General features: G+C 44.3%; 1 protein-coding gene and 4 non-coding genes across 5 annotated transcripts in view; 4 read left to right on the forward strand and 1 right to left on the reverse strand.

Moving 5' to 3' along the window:
* dnah2 (dynein, axonemal, heavy chain 2) overlaps positions 1-19,296 on the reverse strand; it is a 117,423-nt gene that overhangs the window by 31,988 nt on the left and 66,139 nt on the right. The gene's annotated exons all lie outside the window — the stretch shown is intronic.
* Positions 1,393-1,465, forward strand: trnam-cau (transfer RNA methionine (anticodon CAU)). Its single transcript has one exon. It is a non-coding gene; the product is annotated as a tRNA-Met (tRNA).
* On the forward strand, positions 7,341-7,413 carry trnam-cau (transfer RNA methionine (anticodon CAU)). The gene has a single exon. It is a non-coding gene; the product is annotated as a tRNA-Met (tRNA).
* Positions 14,884-14,956, forward strand: trnam-cau (transfer RNA methionine (anticodon CAU)). Its single transcript has one exon. It is a non-coding gene; the product is annotated as a tRNA-Met (tRNA).
* trnam-cau (transfer RNA methionine (anticodon CAU)) lies at positions 18,069-18,141 on the forward strand. The gene has a single exon. It is a non-coding gene; the product is annotated as a tRNA-Met (tRNA).

Below are 19,296 nucleotides of genomic sequence, written 5' to 3' on the forward strand. Positions count from 1 at the left end.
CCCATACCTTGTTGGCATGTGTTAATACATATTAGTGACCGCACAGCCCACATTGAGGAGGCCAGAAGCCTCAATGTGGAGGTGTGCAGGAAACCCACACACACAGACCAGTACTCGCTGTTTGATTCCCGCCACCCACTGGAACATAAGCTGGGAGACATCAGGACTCTGCAGCACAGAACACAAACTGTACCCACCAGCTCAGTGGGGAGGAAGAAGGAGCAACAACACATCAGGAAGGCCCTGCAAACCTGTGGCTATCCCAACTGGGCACTCATCAAAGCCACAAAAACAAGACCCACCAAGAACAGAAAAAAGAACAACAGCCGGCTAAGAAAGTATATAGTCATCCCATACGTGTCAGAAGTAATGTCATGGATGCAGACCAGTGCAGTGAGGAATGCTCTGATCTGTACATTGGAGAAGCTAAACAACCATTCCACAGAAGAAGGCCACCTCCACAGGACAAGACTCAGCTGTTCACCTTCACACCAAAGAAAAGGGAGACTCTTCTGAAGACAATAAAGTCCACATCTTAGACAGAGAGGACAGTAAGGGCTTGACAGAACAGTCAAGAAAGCCATACATGTTAAGTTAGAAAAACCTTCCCCAAACAGAGGTGGTGGATTCAGATATCATCTTTCTACCACATACAATGCAGCTTCCATCCATTCCCAGGAAGTTTCACTCCCAAGTCACATGTACCCAGCAAGAACACTGGGCTGTCGACCTGTCCCACCTCCTGTAGTCTCATAGTCATTAGCCAGTCGTTAGACACACCAGGCACAGTCAGTTAGACCAACACAGGTAAGTACGGAGACGTTTGGAGCTATTGTTTGTGAGTTTCACACAGACCCACCCACTGAGGTCCTCCACTACATACAAACCATGTTTTCCCACCAAACACTTAGAACGGATAAAGCTGCTTGGATGAGCAACAAAACGTCTTCAAGAAAACTCTACAAGTCCAGATGCCTTGCTTCAACCTTCTGAATGAAAATGACCTGGATGACTGAGAATCTTCATCAACACATATCACTAATATAGTCCAAAATAGGGTATTATATATTGGATATACTTTATATATATCATTCTTGAAAAAAGAACAAGATTTTTTTTTTTTTTTTTTCCTCACGAAAGAACATTTTTCAGATAGGTTTTGAACTTTGGCCATAGGACGTCCAACAAACTCAACATGTTATCATGCATAAAGAATATATTTTGCTATTGTTCCAAACAGGTCCTGCCTGATGAAAATGAATTACAACAACCATTCTGTGTCGATGACATTTAAAAGTAGTTGTGGGCATGAACACAAAAATTTTTCTTTTTCTTGGTAGTAGAAGCAGATGTTGAGAAAAAAAAAAAGTGCCAAAATACAGCACGTTTCAAGCCTCGTTGGCGCAGTAGGCAGCGCGTCAGTCTCATAATCTGAAGGTCGTGAGTTCAACCCTCACACGGGGCAAATGTTTTAGAGCCATGATGATAACACACAACAAAGGTAAAATGTGCTACAAACGTGGAACATTTATGTGTACAAATAACAATGTGATGACCAAAGCACAAAGCCTATCTGCAGGATCTTCCCAAGGAACCCATACCTTGTTGGCATGTGTTAATACATATTAGTGACCGCACAGCCCACATTGAGGAGGCCAGAAGCCTCAATGTGGAGGTGTGCAGGAAACCCACACACACAGACCAGTACTCGCTGTTTGATTCCCGCCACCCACTGGAACATAAGCTGGGAGACATCAGGACTCTGCAGCACAGAACACAAACTGTACCCACCAGCTCAGTGGGGAGGAAGAAGGAGCAACAACACATCAGGAAGGCCCTGCAAACCTGTGGCTATCCCAACTGGGCACTCATCAAAGCCACAAAAACAAGACCCACCAAGAACAGAAAAAAGAACAACAGCCGGCTAAGAAAGTATATAGTCATCCCATACGTGTCAGAAGTAATGTCATGGATGCAGACCAGTGCAGTGAGGAATGCTCTGATCTGTACATTGGAGAAGCTAAACAACCATTCCACAGAAGAAGGCCACCTCCACAGGACAAGACTCAGCTGTTCACCTTCACACCAAAGAAAAGGGAGACTCTTCTGAAGACAATAAAGTCCACATCTTAGACAGAGAGGACAGTAAGGGCTTGACAGAACAGTCAAGAAAGCCATACATGTTAAGTTAGAAAAACCTTCCCCAAACAGAGGTGGTGGATTCAGATATCATCTTTCTACCACATACAATGCAGCTTCCATCCATTCCCAGGAAGTTTCACTCCCAAGTCACATGTACCCAGCAAGAACACTGGGCTGTCGACCTGTCCCACCTCCTGTAGTCTCATAGTCATTAGCCAGTCGTTAGACACACCAGGCACAGTCAGTTAGACCAACACAGGTAAGTACGGAGACGTTTGGAGCTATTGTTTGTGAGTTTCACACAGACCCACCCACTGAGGTCCTCCACTACATACAAACCATGTTTTCCCACCAAACACTTAGAACGGATAAAGCTGCTTGGATGAGCAACAAAACGTCTTCAAGAAAACTCTACAAGTCCAGATGCCTTGCTTCAACCTTCTGAATGAAAATGACCTGGATGACTGAGAATCTTCATCAACACATATCACTAATATAGTCCAAAATAGGGTATTATATATTGGATATACTTTATATATATCATTCTTGAAAAAAGAACAAGATTTTTTTTTTTTTTTTCCTCACGAAAGAACATTTTTCAGATAGGTTTTGAACTTTGGCCATAGGACGTCCAACAAACTCAACATGTTATCATGCATAAAGAATATATTTTGCTATTGTTCCAAACAGGTCCTGCCTGATGAAAATGAATTACACCAACCATTCTGTGTCGATGACATTTAAAAGTAGTTGTGGGCATGAACACAAAAATTTTTCTTCTTCTTGGTAGTAGAAGCAGATGTTGAGAAAAAAAAAAGTGCCAAAATACAGCACGTTTCAAGCCTCGTTGGCGCTACCTGGCTCACGACAGTCTGTCCAATTCCAATCTCCTCGGCCTATCGCGTACGCCGCCGTCCAATGTAAGATTGGATTTCATCCAATCGCGCGGCGCGACGACGCTCGACAGCGCCAATGGCGGCGCGCATTTCCATTCTACATTGGATGACGTAGCGAGTCCATAGCAACCGCTTCCAGTCAGTCGGTCGTCTACGACGAAGGATTCGACGCGTCTAAACAGTAAGTAAATACTGCAAACGTGCGGTTTACAACAGCGTCTTATCGTTATAACGTGATAAGACGCTGTCACGTTGTAAAACAGCGGCTCATCCCGTTATAGCATGACAGGACGCGATGAGCCGCTAGCTTGTTATAACGTGATAAGATCACGTTATAGTGACATAAAGAAAACATAATTCAGTTCAGCGCTTCCGTACATTATTTGAAAACCAGGAGCACGTGTTCTTTATATTACACGATCGCTGTGGACGCGTATGTATTCGCATATTAACTGTTTATTTAGTGCAGCGGCGTCACAGCGCGTTGTTCATTATTGCATGCTCAGCGTTTTTTATTGTTGTCAGTGTCTTTAGATGAGCAATAACCACACGGCTATGGGAGAAGATGAGTGGATGAGCAGGCTGCCAGCTCAGGTGTTTGCCCTGCTGGAGGCTGCAGGCCAGCTCCTAGGCAGCAAAGGTGGCATGACCTCTATGAGAAGGTAAAGTGTTAGCCTGTTACTTACTATGGACATTATTATATAGCATCATGCAGTTTAATGAGTGACAGTTGCTTCAATACACACAGATAACATCAAATGCTGTGTCTGTTACATCATGTAATGTTGCTTTACCAGCCTGCCACTCAGTGTCCTGCTCCTCTCTCTCCAGTTCACTAAATCTCCCTTTGGTGGGGTGCACTCTGCTGCATTAAAGCCCAGCTTGGTGGCTAGGAGGACCACCAGTCCTCATCCTCTGTGAGGAGGAGGCTACCACCACCTCCATGCCACAGCCTGGTGTATCCTCAGCATCTGGGTATGTCAAAGCACATGTATGTGTAGTAACATTAGTTGCTATTAAGAAATATTATTGTGTGATTTGTGCTTTCTGGGTTCTTATATTTCTCATCTCTGTTTTCCCCCCAGGCTGTGGTTGATGCTGGTGTGCCAGGCATAGACAGAGTTGACAGCTTGGCAGAGTATCTGGTGGAGCTGAGGAAGCAGTCCTCTCTAGCCCTCACCAGTCAGCAGGTCAGATGTTTGTGTGTGCTTCTGCGCCTGTCATACATGTCCACGCTTATATTTTCTTTTCTCATGTGCCTGTGTTGTCATTCTGCTCTCCCTCAGGTCAGCACCATTGTTGCGTCGTGGCAGAACCTTCTGGACTACAGCAAGCAAAGGGTGGTGTTTGCTGCCAGGCACCAGAGCAGGCTGAATACAGGCAGGTTTAGGTCGCCAAAGAAGAGGCAGGACTTTACACCCGGGGTGGAGAGCGACAAGCGCTCACCACTACTGCACCACTGGCTCAGTGGCCAGATTGCTGTCGTCTAGTGGAAATGATCTTCATTAGGCTCTGTGCTATCCACCGTAGTCCCAAGAAAAGGGGGACAAGCACATTTTCCAGATGGGACCACATCTTGGAGGATTACCGTAAAATAAGGCAGCTTATTCTGTGTAATGGGGCTGTCATGCAGCAGACTAGTATGCAGCTGGTGGACATTAACCACACTACTCTGGTGCAGTGGCACAACAAGAGGGTGAAGAGGCAGGACAGCATGGTACTGATGCAGGTGCTGGACCTCCCCAGTCGTGGCAGCTGACCCTCTGCCCCATGCAAATGTGCCCCCAGCATCTGCCCCAGCCTGTCCTTCTCCTGCCCCTGTGACTACTGCTGCTCCTGCACGTACACTGCAGCGTGAAGTACTGCACAACACGTGTAAGAAGTGTGGACAGTACAGAACAGCAGAAACGGGGCACAGCCAGTACAAGGGGACAGTCTCTACTGAAAGTAGAGACTGTCCCAAAAGAGCAGTGGCTGGACAACATAAAACAAAAAAAATAATATGAGAGAGGCATAGATGACCCCTCGGACAAATACCCTCAGCACTGTGCCAGACCTATTTTTATAAATAATTGTTTTTGTTATAATTTATTACTCTGTAAAATGCTTGTGACAACTATAAATAAAGTTTGGTAAAGTGAGTAATGTATTGTTTTCTGTGTGTTTTGTGTTGAGATTAGAGTCTGTTAAGTGCTGTGTACATGAGAAGTCTTTGCTTAATGCTGTTGTGTGGGCGTGTAGAGGGCGATGATGGATCTCACCACACACCACAAATGCAGACATAAAAATATCAATGTATCAGTAACGTAAGGTTAATAATCGGCAAAATCGGTGTTAAAGTGTGTTGTTGTGTTGTCACACAACAGCATTAAGCAAAGACTTCTCATGTACACAGCACTTCCAGTTACACATTTTTTTAAATCAGTCCAAATCTAATGCATTAATATTTGGCGTTTGTGGGACTCGAACCGGGAACCTTGGGGTCGAAGCATAAATTAATATAAAAATGAAAAACAGGTTTAAAATCATTTATGTCCAAATAAAAATCATCTCTTCCCTTCTCTCACGTTTTTTTCTCATTTTTCTCCTCTTCTTCCTTCTTTTTCCTCATTTTTTCCTCATTTTTTCCTTCTTTTTCCTTCTTTTTCCCTCTTCCCCCTTCTTCCCCCCTTCTTTCCTTTCTTCCCCCCCCATGACAGACTATTGTTCCCCAGCTTTGGCGCAGTAGGCAGCGCGTCAGTCTCATAATCTGAAGGTCGTGAGTTCAACCCTCACACGGGGCAAATGTTTTAGAGCCATGATGATAACACACAACAAAGGTAAAATGTGCTACAAACGTGGAACATTTATGTGTACAAATAACAATGTGATGACCAAAGCACAAAGCCTATCTGCAGGATCTTCCCAAGGAACCCATACCTTTTTGGCATGTGTTAATACATATTAGTGACCGCACAGCCCACATTGAGGAGGCCAGAAGCCTCAATGTGGAGGTGTGCAGGAAACCCACACACACAGACCAGTACTCGCTGTTTGATTCCCGCCACCCACTGGAACATAAGCTGGGAGACATCAGGACTCTGCAGCACAGAGCACAAACTGTACCCACCAGCTCAGTGGGGAGGAAGAAGGAGCAACAACACATCAGGAAGGCCCTGCAAACCTGTGGCTATCCCAACTGGGCACTCATCAAAGCCACAAAAACAAGACCCACCAAGAACAGAAAAAAGAACAACAGCCGGCTAAGAAAGTATATAGTCATCCCATACGTGTCAGAAGTAATGTCATGCATGCAGACCAGTGCAGTGGGGAATGCTCTGATCTGTACATTGGAGAAGCTAAACAACCATTCCACAGAAGAAGGCCACCTCCACAGGACAAGACTCAGCTGTTCACCTTCACACCAAAGAAAAGACAGACTCTTCTGAAGACAATAAAGTCCACATCTTAGACAGAGAGGACAGTAAGGGCTTGACAGAACAGTCAAGAAAGCCATACATGTTATGTTAGAAAAACCTTCCCCAAACAGAGGTGGTGGATTCAGATATCATCTTTCTACCACATACAATGCAGCTTCCATCCATTCCCAGGAAGTTTCACTCCCAAGTCACATGTACCCAGCAAGAACACTGGGCTGTCGACCTGTCCCACCTCCTGTAGTCTCATAGTCGTTAGCCAGTCGTTAGACACACCAGGCACAGTCAGTTAGACCAACACAGGTAAGTACGGAGACGTTTGGAGCTATTGTTTGTGAGTTTCACACAGACCCACCCACTGAGGTCCTCCACTACATACAAACCATGTTTTCCCACCAAACACTTAGAACGGATAAAGCTGCTTGGATGAGCAACAAAACGTCTTCAAGAAAACTCTACAAGTCCAGATGCCTTGCTTCAACCTTCTGAATGAAAATGACCTGGATGACTGAGAATCTTCATCAACACATATCACTAATATAGTCCAAAATAGGGTATTATATATTGGATATACTTTATATATATCATTCTTGAAAAAAGAACAAGATTTTTTTTTTTTTTTTTCCTCACGAAAGAACATTTTTCAGATAGGTTTTGAACTTTGGCCATAGGACGTCCAACAAACTCAACATGTTATCATGCATAAAGAATATATTTTGCTATTGTTCCAAACAGGTCCTGCCTGATGAAAATGAATTACACCAACCATTCTGTGTCGATGACATTTAAAAGTAGTTGTGGGCATGAACACAAAAATTTTTCTTCTTCTTGGTAGTAGAAGCAGATGTTGAGAAAAAAAAAAGTGCCAAAATACAGCACGTTTCAAGCCTCGTTGGCGCAGTAGGCAGCGCGTCAGTCTCATAATCTGAAGGTCGTGAGTTCAACCCTCACACGGGGCAAATGTTTTAGAGCCATGATGATAACACACAACAAAGGTAAAATGTGCTACAAACGTGGAACATTTATGTGTACAAATAACAATGTGATGACCAAAGCACAAAGCCTATCTGCAGGATCTTCCCAAGGAACCCATACCTTGTTGGCATGTGTTAATACATATTAGTGACCGCACAGCCCACATTGAGGAGGCCAGAAGCCTCAATGTGGAGGTGTGCAGGAAACCCACACACACAGACCAGTACTCGCTGTTTGATTCCCGCCACCCACTGGAACATAAGCTGGGAGACATCAGGACTCTGCAGCACAGAACACAAACTGTACCCACCAGCTCAGTGGGGAGGAAGAAGGAGCAACAACACATCAGGAAGGCCCTGCAAACCTGTGGCTATCCCAACTGGGCACTCATCAAAGCCACAAAAACAAGACCCACCAAGAACAGAAAAAAGAACAACAGCCGGCTAAGAAAGTATATAGTCATCCCATACGTGTCAGAAGTAATGTCATGGATGCAGACCAGTGCAGTGAGGAATGCTCTGATCTGTACATTGGAGAAGCTAAACAACCATTCCACAGAAGAAGGCCACCTCCACAGGACAAGACTCAGCTGTTCACCTTCACACCAAAGAAAAGGGAGACTCTTCTGAAGACAATAAAGTCCACATCTTAGACAGAGAGGACAGTAAGGGCTTGACAGAACAGTCAAGAAAGCCATACATGTTAAGTTAGAAAAACCTTCCCCAAACAGAGGTGGTGGATTCAGATATCATCTTTCTACCACATACAATGCAGCTTCCATCCATTCCCAGGAAGTTTCACTCCCAAGTCACATGTACCCAGCAAGAACACTGGGCTGTCGACCTGTCCCACCTCCTGTAGTCTCATAGTCATTAGCCAGTCGTTAGACACACCAGGCACAGTCAGTTAGACCAACACAGGTAAGTACGGAGACGTTTGGAGCTATTGTTTGTGAGTTTCACACAGACCCACCCACTGAGGTCCTCCACTACATACAAACCATGTTTTCCCACCAAACACTTAGAACGGATAAAGCTGCTTGGATGAGCAACAAAACGTCTTCAAGAAAACTCTACAAGTCCAGATGCCTTGCTTCAACCTTCTGAATGAAAATGACCTGGATGACTGAGAATCTTCATCAACACATATCACTAATATAGTCCAAAATAGGGTATTATATATTGGATATACTTTATATATATCATTCTTGAAAAAAGAACAAGATTTTTTTTTTTTTTTTTCCTCACGAAAGAACATTTTTCAGATAGGTTTTGAACTTTGGCCATAGGACGTCCAACAAACTCAACATGTTATCATGCATAAAGAATATATTTTGCTATTGTTCCAAACAGGTCCTGCCTGATGAAAATGAATTACAACAACCATTCTGTGTCGATGACATTTAAAAGTAGTTGTGGGCATGAACACAAAAATTTTTCTTTTTCTTGGTAGTAGAAGCAGATGTTGAGAAAAAAAAAAAGTGCCAAAATACAGCACATTTCAAGCCTCGTTGGCGCAGTAGGCAGCGCGTCAGTCTCATAATCTGAAAGTCGTGAGTTCAACCCTCACACGGGGCAAATGTTTTAGAGCCATGATGATAACACACAACAAAGGTAAAATGTGCTACAAACGTGGAACATTTATGTGTACAAATAACAATGTGATGACCAAAGCACAAAGCCTATCTGCAGGATCTTCCCAAGGAACCCATACCTTGTTGGCATGTGTTAATACATATTAGTGACCGCACAGCCCACATTGAGGAGGCCAGAAGCCTCAATGTGGAGGTGTGCAGGAAACCCACACACACAGACCAGTACTCGCTGTTTGATTCCCGCCACCCACTGGAACATAAGCTGGGAGACATCAGGACTCTGCAGCACAGAACACAAACTGTACCCACCAGCTCAGTGGGGAGGAAGAAGGAGCAACAACACATCAGGAAGGCCCTGCAAACCTGTGGCTATCCCAACTGGGCACTCATCAAAGCCACAAAAACAAGACCCACCAAGAACAGAAAAAAGAACAACAGCCGGCTAAGAAAGTATATAGTCATCCCATACGTGTCAGAAGTAATGTCATGGATGCAGACCAGTGCAGTGAGGAATGCTCTGATCTGTACATTGGAGAAGCTAAACAACCATTCCACAGAAGAAGGCCACCTCCACAGGACAAGACTCAGCTGTTCACCTTCACACCAAAGAAAAGGGAGACTCTTCTGAAGACAATAAAGTCCACATCTTAGACAGAGAGGACAGTAAGGGCTTGACAGAACAGTCAAGAAAGCCATACATGTTAAGTTAGAAAAACCTTCCCCAAACAGAGGTGGTGGATTCAGATATCATCTTTCTACCACATACAATGCAGCTTCCATCCATTCCCAGGAAGTTTCACTCCCAAGTCACATGTACCCAGCAAGAACACTGGGCTGTCGACCTGTCCCACCTCCTGTAGTCTCATAGTCATTAGCCAGTCGTTAGACACACCAGGCACAGTCAGTTAGACCAACACAGGTAAGTACGGAGACGTTTGGAGCTATTGTTTGTGAGTTTCACACAGACCCACCCACTGAGGTCCTCCACTACATACAAACCATGTTTTCCCACCAAACACTTAGAACGGATAAAGCTGCTTGGATGAGCAACAAAACGTCTTCAAGAAAACTCTACAAGTCCAGATGCCTTGCTTCAACCTTCTGAATGAAATGACCTGGATGACTGAGAATCTTCATCAACACATATCACTAATATAGTCCAAAATAGGGTATTATATATTGGATATACTTTATATATATCATTCTTGAAAAAAGAACAAGATTTTTTTTTTTTTTTTTCCTCACGAAAGAACATTTTTCAGATAGGTTTTGAACTTTGGCCATAGGACGTCCAACAAACTCAACATGTTATCATGCATAAAGAATATATTTTGCTATTGTTCCAAACAGGTCCTGCCTGATGAAAATGAATTACACCAACCATTCTGTGTCGATGACATTTAAAAGTAGTTGTGGGCATGAACACAAAAATTTTTCTTCTTCTTGGTAGTAGAAGCAGATGTTGAGAAAAAAAAAAGTGCCAAAATACAGCACGTTTCAAGCCTCGTTGGCGCTACCTGGCTCACGACAGTCTGTCCAATTCCAATCTCCTCGGCCTATCGCGTACGCCGCCGTCCAATGTAAGATTGGATTTCATCCAATCGCGCGGCGCGACGACGCTCGACAGCGCCAATGGCGGCGCGCATTTCCATTCTACATTGGATGACGTAGCGAGTCCATAGCAACCGCTTCCAGTCAGTCGGTCGTCTACGACGAAGGATTCGACGCGTCTAAACAGTAAGTAAATACTGCAAACGTGCGGTTTACAACAGCGTCTTATCACGTTATAACGATATAAGACGCTGTCACGTTGTAAAACAGCGGCTCATCCCGTTATAGCATGACAGGACGCGATGAGCCGCTAGCTTGTTATAACGTGATAAGATCACGTTATAGTGACATAAAGAAAACATAATTCAGTTCAGCGCTTCCGTACATTATTTGAAAACCAGGAGCACGTGTTCTTTATATTACACGATCGCTGTGGACGCGTATGTATTCGCATATTAACTGTTTATTTAGTGCAGCGGCGTCACAGCGCGTTGTTCATTATTGCATGCTCAGCGTTTTTTTATTGTTGTCAGTGTCTTTAGATGAGCAATAACCACACGGCTATGGGAGAAGATGAGTGGATGAGCAGGCTGCCAGCTCAGGTGTTTGCCCTGCTGGAGGCTGCAGGCCAGCTCCTAGGCAGCAAAGGTGGCATGACCTCTATGAGAAGGTAAAGTGTTAGCCTGTTACTTACTATGGACATTATTATATAGCATCATGCAGTTTAATGAGTGACAGTTGCTTCAATACACACAGATAACATCAAATGCTGTGTCTGTTACATCATGTAATGTTGCTTTACCAGCCTGCCACTCAGTGTCCTGCTCCTCTCTCTCCAGTTCACTAAATCTCCCTTTGGTGGGGTGCACTCTGCTGCATTAAAGCCCAGCTTGGTGGCTAGGAGGACCACCAGTCCTCATCCTCTGTGAGGAGGAGGCTACCACCACCTCCATGCCACAGCCTGGTGTATCCTCAGCATCTGGGTATGTCAAAGCACATGTATGTGTAGTAACATTAGTTGCTATTAAGAAATATTATTGTGTGATTTGTGCTTTCTGGGTTCTTATATTTCTCATCTCTGTTTTCCCCCCAGGCTGTGGTTGATGCTGGTGTGCCAGGCATAGACAGAGTTGACAGCTTGGCAGAGTATCTGGTGGAGCTGAGGAAGCAGTCCTCTCTAGCCCTCACCAGTCAGCAGGTCAGATGTTTGTGTGTGCTTCTGCGCCTGTCATACATGTCCACGCTTATATTTTCTTTTCTCATGTGCCTGTGTTGTCATTCTGCTCTCCCTCAGGTCAGCACCATTGTTGCGTCGTGGCAGAACCTTCTGGACTACAGCAAGCAAAGGGTGGTGTTTGCTGCCAGGCACCAGAGCAGGCTGAATACAGGCAGGTTTAGGTCGCCAAAGAAGAGGCAGGACTTTACACCCGGGGTGGAGAGCGACAAGCGCTCACCACTACTGCACCACTGGCTCAGTGGCCAGATTGCTGTCGTCTAGTGGAAATGATCTTCATTAGGCTCTGTGCTATCCACCGTAGTCCCAAGAAAAGGGGGACAAGCACATTTTCCAGATGGGACCACATCTTGGAGGATTACCGTAAAATAAGGCAGCTTATTCTGTGTAATGGGGCTGTCATGCAGCAGACTAGTATGCAGCTGGTGGACATTAACCACACTACTCTGGTGCAGTGGCACAACAAGAGGGTGAAGAGGCAGGACAGCATGGTACTGATGCAGGTGCTGGACCTCCCCAGTCGTGGCAGCTGACCCTCTGCCCCATGCAAATGTGCCCCCAGCATCTGCCCCAGCCTGTCCTTCTCCTGCCCCTGTGACTACTGCTGCTCCTGCACGTACACTGCAGCGTGAAGTACTGCACAACACGTGTAAGAAGTGTGGACAGTACAGAACAGCAGAAACGGGGCACAGCCAGTACAAGGGGACAGTCTCTACTGAAAGTAGAGACTGTCCCAAAAGAGCAGTGGCTGGACAACATAAAACAAAAAAATAATATGAGAGAGGCATAGATGACCCCTCGGACAAATACCCTCAGCACTGTGCCAGACCTATTTTTATAAATAATTGTTTTTGTTATAATTTATTACTCTGTAAAATGCTTGTGACAACTATAAATAAAGTTTGGTAAAGTGAGTAATGTATTGTTTTCTGTGTGTTTTGTGTTGAGATTAGAGTCTGTTAAGTGCTGTGTACATGAGAAGTCTTTGCTTAATGCTGTTGTGTGGGCGTGTAGAGGGCGATGATGGATCTCACCACACACCACAAATGCAGACATAAAAATATCAATGTATCAGTAACGTAAGGTTAATAATCGGCAAAATCGGTGTTAAAGTGTGTTGTTGTGTTGTCACACAACAGCATTAAGCAAAGACTTCTCATGTACACAGCACTTCCAGTTACACATTTTTTTAAATCAGTCCAAATCTAATGCATTAATATTTGGCGTTTGTGGGACTCGAACCGGGAACCTTGGGGTCGAAGCATAAATTAATATAAAAATGAAAAACAGGTTTAAAATCATTTATGTCCAAATAAAAATCATCTCTTCCCTTCTCTCACGTTTTTTCTCATTTTTCTCCTCTTCTTCCTTCTTTTTCCTCATTTTTTCCTCATTTTTTCCTTCTTTTTCCTTCTTTTTCCCTCTTCCCCCTTCTTCCCCCCTTCTTTCCTTTCTTCCCCCCCCATGACAGACTATTGTTCCCCAGCTTTGGCGCAGTAGGCAGCGCGTCAGTCTCATAATCTGAAGGTCGTGAGTTCAACCCTCACACGGGGCAAATGTTTTAGAGCCATGATGATAACACACAACAAAGGTAAAATGTGCTACAAACGTGGAACATTTATGTGTACAAATAACAATGTGATGACCAAAGCACAAAGCCTATCTGCAGGATCTTCCCAAGGAACCCATACCTTTTTGGCATGTGTTAATACATATTAGTGACCGCACAGCCCACATTGAGGAGGCCAGAAGCCTCAATGTGGAGGTGTGCAGGAAACCCACACACACAGACCAGTACTCGCTGTTTGATTCCCGCCACCCACTGGAACATAAGCTGGGAGACATCAGGACTCTGCAGCACAGAGCACAAACTGTACCCACCAGCTCAGTGGGGAGGAAGAAGGAGCAACAACACATCAGGAAGGCCCTGCAAACCTGTGGCTATCCCAACTGGGCACTCATCAAAGCCACAAAAACAAGACCCACCAAGAACAGAAAAAAGAACAACAGCCGGCTAAGAAAGTATATAGTCATCCCATACGTGTCAGAAGTAATGTCATGCATGCAGACCAGTGCAGTGGGGAATGCTCTGATCTGTACATTGGAGAAGCTAAACAACCATTCCACAGAAGAAGGCCACCTCCACAGGACAAGACTCAGCTGTTCACCTTCACACCAAAGAAAAGACAGACTCTTCTGAAGACAATAAAGTCCACATCTTAGACAGAGAGGACAGTAAGGGCTTGACAGAACAGTCAAGAAAGCCATACATGTTATGTTAGAAAAACCTTCCCCAAACAGAGGTGGTGGATTCAGATATCATCTTTCTACCACATACAATGCAGCTTCCATCCATTCCCAGGAAGTTTCACTCCCAAGTCACATGTACCCAGCAAGAACACTGGGCTGTCGACCTGTCCCACCTCCTGTAGTCTCATAGTCGTTAGCCAGTCGTTAGACACACCAGGCACAGTCAGTTAGACCAACACAGGTAAGTACGGAGACGTTTGGAGCTATTGTTTGTGAGTTTCACACAGACCCACCCACTGAGGTCCTCCACTACATACAAACCATGTTTTCCCACCAAACACTTAGAACGGATAAAGCTGCTTGGATGAGCAACAAAACGTCTTCAAGAAAACTCTACAAGTCCAGATGCCTTGCTTCAACCTTCTGAATGAAAATGACCTGGATGACTGAGAATCTTCATCAACACATATCACTAATATAGTCCAAAATAGGGTATTATATATTGGATATACTTTATATATATCATTCTTGAAAAAAGAACAAGATTTTTTTTTTTTTTTTTTCCTCACGAAAGAACATTTTTCAGATAGGTTTTGAACTTTGGCCATAGGACGTCCAACAAACTCAACATGTTATCATGCATAAAGAATATATTTTGCTATTGTTCCAAACAGGTCCTGCCTGATGAAAATGAATTACACCAACCATTCTGTGTCGATGACATTTAAAAGTAGTTGTGGGCATGAACACAAAAATTTTTCTTCTTCTTGGTAGTAGAAGCAGATGTTGAGAAAAAAAAAAGTGCCAAAATACAGCACGTTTCAAGCCTCGTTGGCGCAGTAGGCAGCGCGTCAGTCTCATAATCTGAAGGTCGTGAGTTCAACCCTCACACGGGGCAAATGTTTTAGAGCCATGATGATAACACACAACAAAGGTAAAATGTGCTACAAACGTGGAACATTTATGTGTACAAATAACAATGTGATGACCAAAGCACAAAGCCTATCTGCAGGATCTTCCCAAGGAACCCATACCTTTTTGGCATGTGTTAATACATATTAGTGACCGCACAGCCCACATTGAGGAGGCCAGAAGCCTCAATGTGGAGGTGTGCAGGAAACCCACACACACAGACCAGTACTCGCTGTTTGATTCCCGCCACCCACTGGAACATAAGCTGGGAGACATCAGGACTCTGCAGCACAGAGCACAAACTGTACCCACCAGCTCAGTGGGGAGGAAGAAGGAGCAACAACACATCAGGAAGGCCCTGCAAACCTGTGGCTATCCCAACTGGGCACTCATCAAAGCCACAAAAACAAGACCCACCAAGAACAGAAAAAAGAACAACAGCCGGCTAAGAAAGTATATAGTCATCCCATACGTGTCAGAAGTAATGTCATGCATGCAGACCAGTGCAGTGAGGAATGCTCTGATCTGTACATTGGAGAAGCTAAACAACCATTCCACAGAAGAAGGCCACCTCCACAGGACAAGACTCAGCTGTTCACCTTCACACCAAAGAAAAGGGAGACTCTTCTGAAGACAATAAAGTCCACATCTTAGACAGAGAGGACAGTAAGGGCTTGACAGAACAGTCAAGAAAGCCATACATGTTAAGTTAGAAAAACCTTCCCCAAACAGAGGTGGTGGATTCAGATATCATCTTTCTACCACATACAATGCAGCTTCCATCCATTCCCAGGAAGTTTCACTCCCAAGTCACATGTACCCAGCAAGAACACTGGGCTGTCGACCTGTCCCACCTCCTGTAGTCTCATAGTCATTAGCCAGTCGTTAGACACACCAGGCACAGTCAGTTAGACCAACACAGGTAAGTACGGAGACGTTTGGAGCTATTGTTTGTGAGTTTCACACAGACCCACCCACTGAGGTCCTCCACTACATACAAACCATGTTTTCCCACCAAACACTTAGAACGGATAAAGCTGCTTGGATGAGCAACAAAACGTCTTCAAGAAAACTCTACAAGTCCAGATGCCTTGCTTCAACCTTCTGAATGAAAATGACCTGGATGACTGAGAATCTTCATCAACACATATCACTAATATAGTCCAAAATAGGGTATTATATATTGGATATACTTTATATATATCATTCTTGAAAAAAGAACAAGATTTTTTTTTTTTTTTTTCCTCACGAAAGAACATTTTTCAGATAGGTTTTGAACTTTGGCCATAGGACGTCCAACAAACTCAACATGTTATCATGCATAAAGAATATATTTTGCTATTGTTCCAAACAGGTCCTGCCTGATGAAAATGAATTACACCAACCATTCTGTGTCGATGACATTTAAAAGTAGTTGTGGGCATGAACACAAAAATTTTTCTTCTTCTTGGTAGTAGAAGCAGATGTTGAGAAAAAAAAAAGTGCCAAAATACAGCACGTTTCAAGCCTTGTTGGCGCAGTAGGCAGCGCGTCAGTCTCATAATCTGAAGGTCGTGAGTTCAACCCTCACACGGGGCAAATGTTTTAGAGCCATGATGATAACACACAACAAAGGTAAAATGTGCTACAAACGTGGAACATTTATGTATACAAATAACAATGTGATGACCAAAGCACAAAGCCTATCTGCAGGATCTTCCCAAGGAACCCATACCTTTTTGGCATGTGTTAATACATATTAGTGACCGCACAGCCCACATTGAGGAGGCCAGAAGCCTCAATGTGGAGGTGTGCAGGAAACCCACACACACAGACCAGTACTCGCTGTTTGATTCCCGCCACCCACTGGAACATAAGCTGGGAGACATCAGGACTCTGCAGCACAGAGCACAAACTGTACCCACCAGCTCAGTGGGGAGGAAGAAGGAGCAACAACACATCAGGAAGGCCCTGCAAACCTGTGGCTATCCCAACTGGGCACTCATCAAAGCCACAAAAACAAGACCCACCAAGAACAGAAAAAAGAACAACAGCCGGCTAAGAAAGTATATAGTCATCCCATACGTGTCAGAAGTAATGTCATGCATGCAGACCAGTGCAGTGGGGAATGCTCTGATCTGTACATTGGAGAAGCTAAACAACCATTCCACAGAAGAAGGCCACCTCCACAGGACAAGACTCAGCTGTTCACCTTCACACCAAGGAAAAGACAGACTCTTCTGAAGACAATAAAGTCCACATCTTAGACAGAGAGGACAGTAAGGGCTTGACAGAACAGTCAAGAAAGCCATACATGTTATGTTAGAAAAACCTTCCCCAAACAGAGGTGGTGGATTCAGATATCATCTTTCTACCACATACAATGCAGCTTCCATCCATTCCCAGGAAGTTTCACTCCCAAGTCACATGTACCCAGCAAGAACACTGGGCTGTCGACCTGTCCCACCTCCTGTAGTCTCATAGTCATTAGCCAGTCGTTAGACACACCAGGCACAGTCAGTTAGACCAACACAGGTAAGTACGGAGACGTTTGGAGCTATTGTTTGTGAGTTTCACACAGACCCACCCACTGAGGTCCTCCACTACATACAAACCATGTTTTCCCACCAAACACTTAGAACGGATATAAAGCTGCTTGGATGAGCAACAAAACGTCTTCAAGAAAACTCTACAAGTCCAGATGCCTTGCTTCAACCTTCTGAATGAAAATGACCTGGATGACTGAGAATCTTCATCAACACATATCACTAATATAGTCCAAAATAGGGTATTATATATTGGATATACTTTATATATATCATTCTTGAAAAAGAACAAGATTTTTTTTTTTTTTTTTCCTCACGAAAGAACATTTTTCAGATAGGTTTTGAACTTTGGCCATAGGACGTCCAACAAACTCAACATGTTATCATGCATAAAGAATATATTTTGCTATTGTTCCAAACAGGTCCTGCCTGATGAAAATGAATTACACCAACCATTCTGTGTCGATGACATTTAAAAGTAGTTGTGGGCATGAACACAAAAATTTTTCTTCTTCTTGGTAGTAGAAGCAGATGTTGAGAAAAAAAAAACTGCCAAAATACAGCGCGTTTCAAGCCTCGTTGGCGCAGTAGGCAGCGCGTCAGTCTCATAATCTGAAGGTCGTGAGTTCAACCCTCACACGGGGCAAATGTTTTAGAGCCATGATGATAACACACAACAAAGGTAAAATGTGCTACAAACGTGGAACATTTATGTGTACAAATAACAATGTGATGACCAAAGCACAAAGCCTATCTGCAGGATCTTCCCAAGGAACCCATACCTTTTTGGCATGTGTTAATACATATTAGTGACCGCACAGCCCACATTGAGGAGGCCAGAAGCCTCAATGTGGAGGTGTGCAGGAAACCCACACACACAGACCAGTACTCGCTGTTTGATTCCCGCCACCCACTGGAACATAAGCTGGGAGACATCAGGACTCTGCAGCACAGAGCACAAACTGTACCCACCAGCTCAGTGGGGAGGAAGAAGGAGCAACAACACATCAGGAAGGCCCTGCAAACCTGTGGCTATCCCAACTGGGCACTCATCAAAGCCACAAAAACAAGACCCACCAAGAACAGAAAAAAGAACAACAGCCGGCTAAGAAAGTATATAGTCATCCCATACGTGTCAGAAGTAATGTCATGCATGCAGACCAGTGCAGTGGGGAATGCTCTGATCTGTACATTGGAGAAGCTAAACAACCATTCCACAGAAGAAGGCCACCTCCACAGGACAAGACTCAGCTGTTCACCTTCACACCAAAGAAAAGACAGACTCTTCTGAAGACAATAAAGTCCACATCTTAGACAGAGAGGACAGTAAGGGCTTGACAGAACAGTCAAGAAAGCCATACATGTTATGTTAGAAAAACCTTCCCCAAACAGAGGTGGTGGATTCAGATATCATCTTTCTACCACATACAATGCAGCTTCCATCCATTCCCAGGAAGTTTCACTCCCAAGTCACATGTACCCAGCAAGAACACTGGGCTGTCGACCTGTCCCACCTCCTGTAGTCTCATAGTCGTTAGCCAGTCGTTAGACACACCAGGCACAGTCAGTTAGACCAACACAGGTAAGTACGGAGACGTTTGGAGCTATTGTTTGTGAGTTTCACACAGACCCACCCACTGAGGTCCTCCACTACATACAAACCATGTTTTCCCACCAAACACTTAGAACGGATAAAGCTGCTTGGATGAGCAACAAAACGTCTTCAAGAAAACTCTACAAGTCCAGATGCCTTGCTTCAACCTTCTGAATGAAAATGACCTGGATGACTGAGAATCTTCAT

Source organism: Parambassis ranga, chromosome 18 (assembly GCF_900634625.1).
Source record: "Parambassis ranga chromosome 18, fParRan2.1, whole genome shotgun sequence".
Classification (NCBI taxonomy): domain Eukaryota; kingdom Metazoa; phylum Chordata; class Actinopteri; family Ambassidae; genus Parambassis; species Parambassis ranga.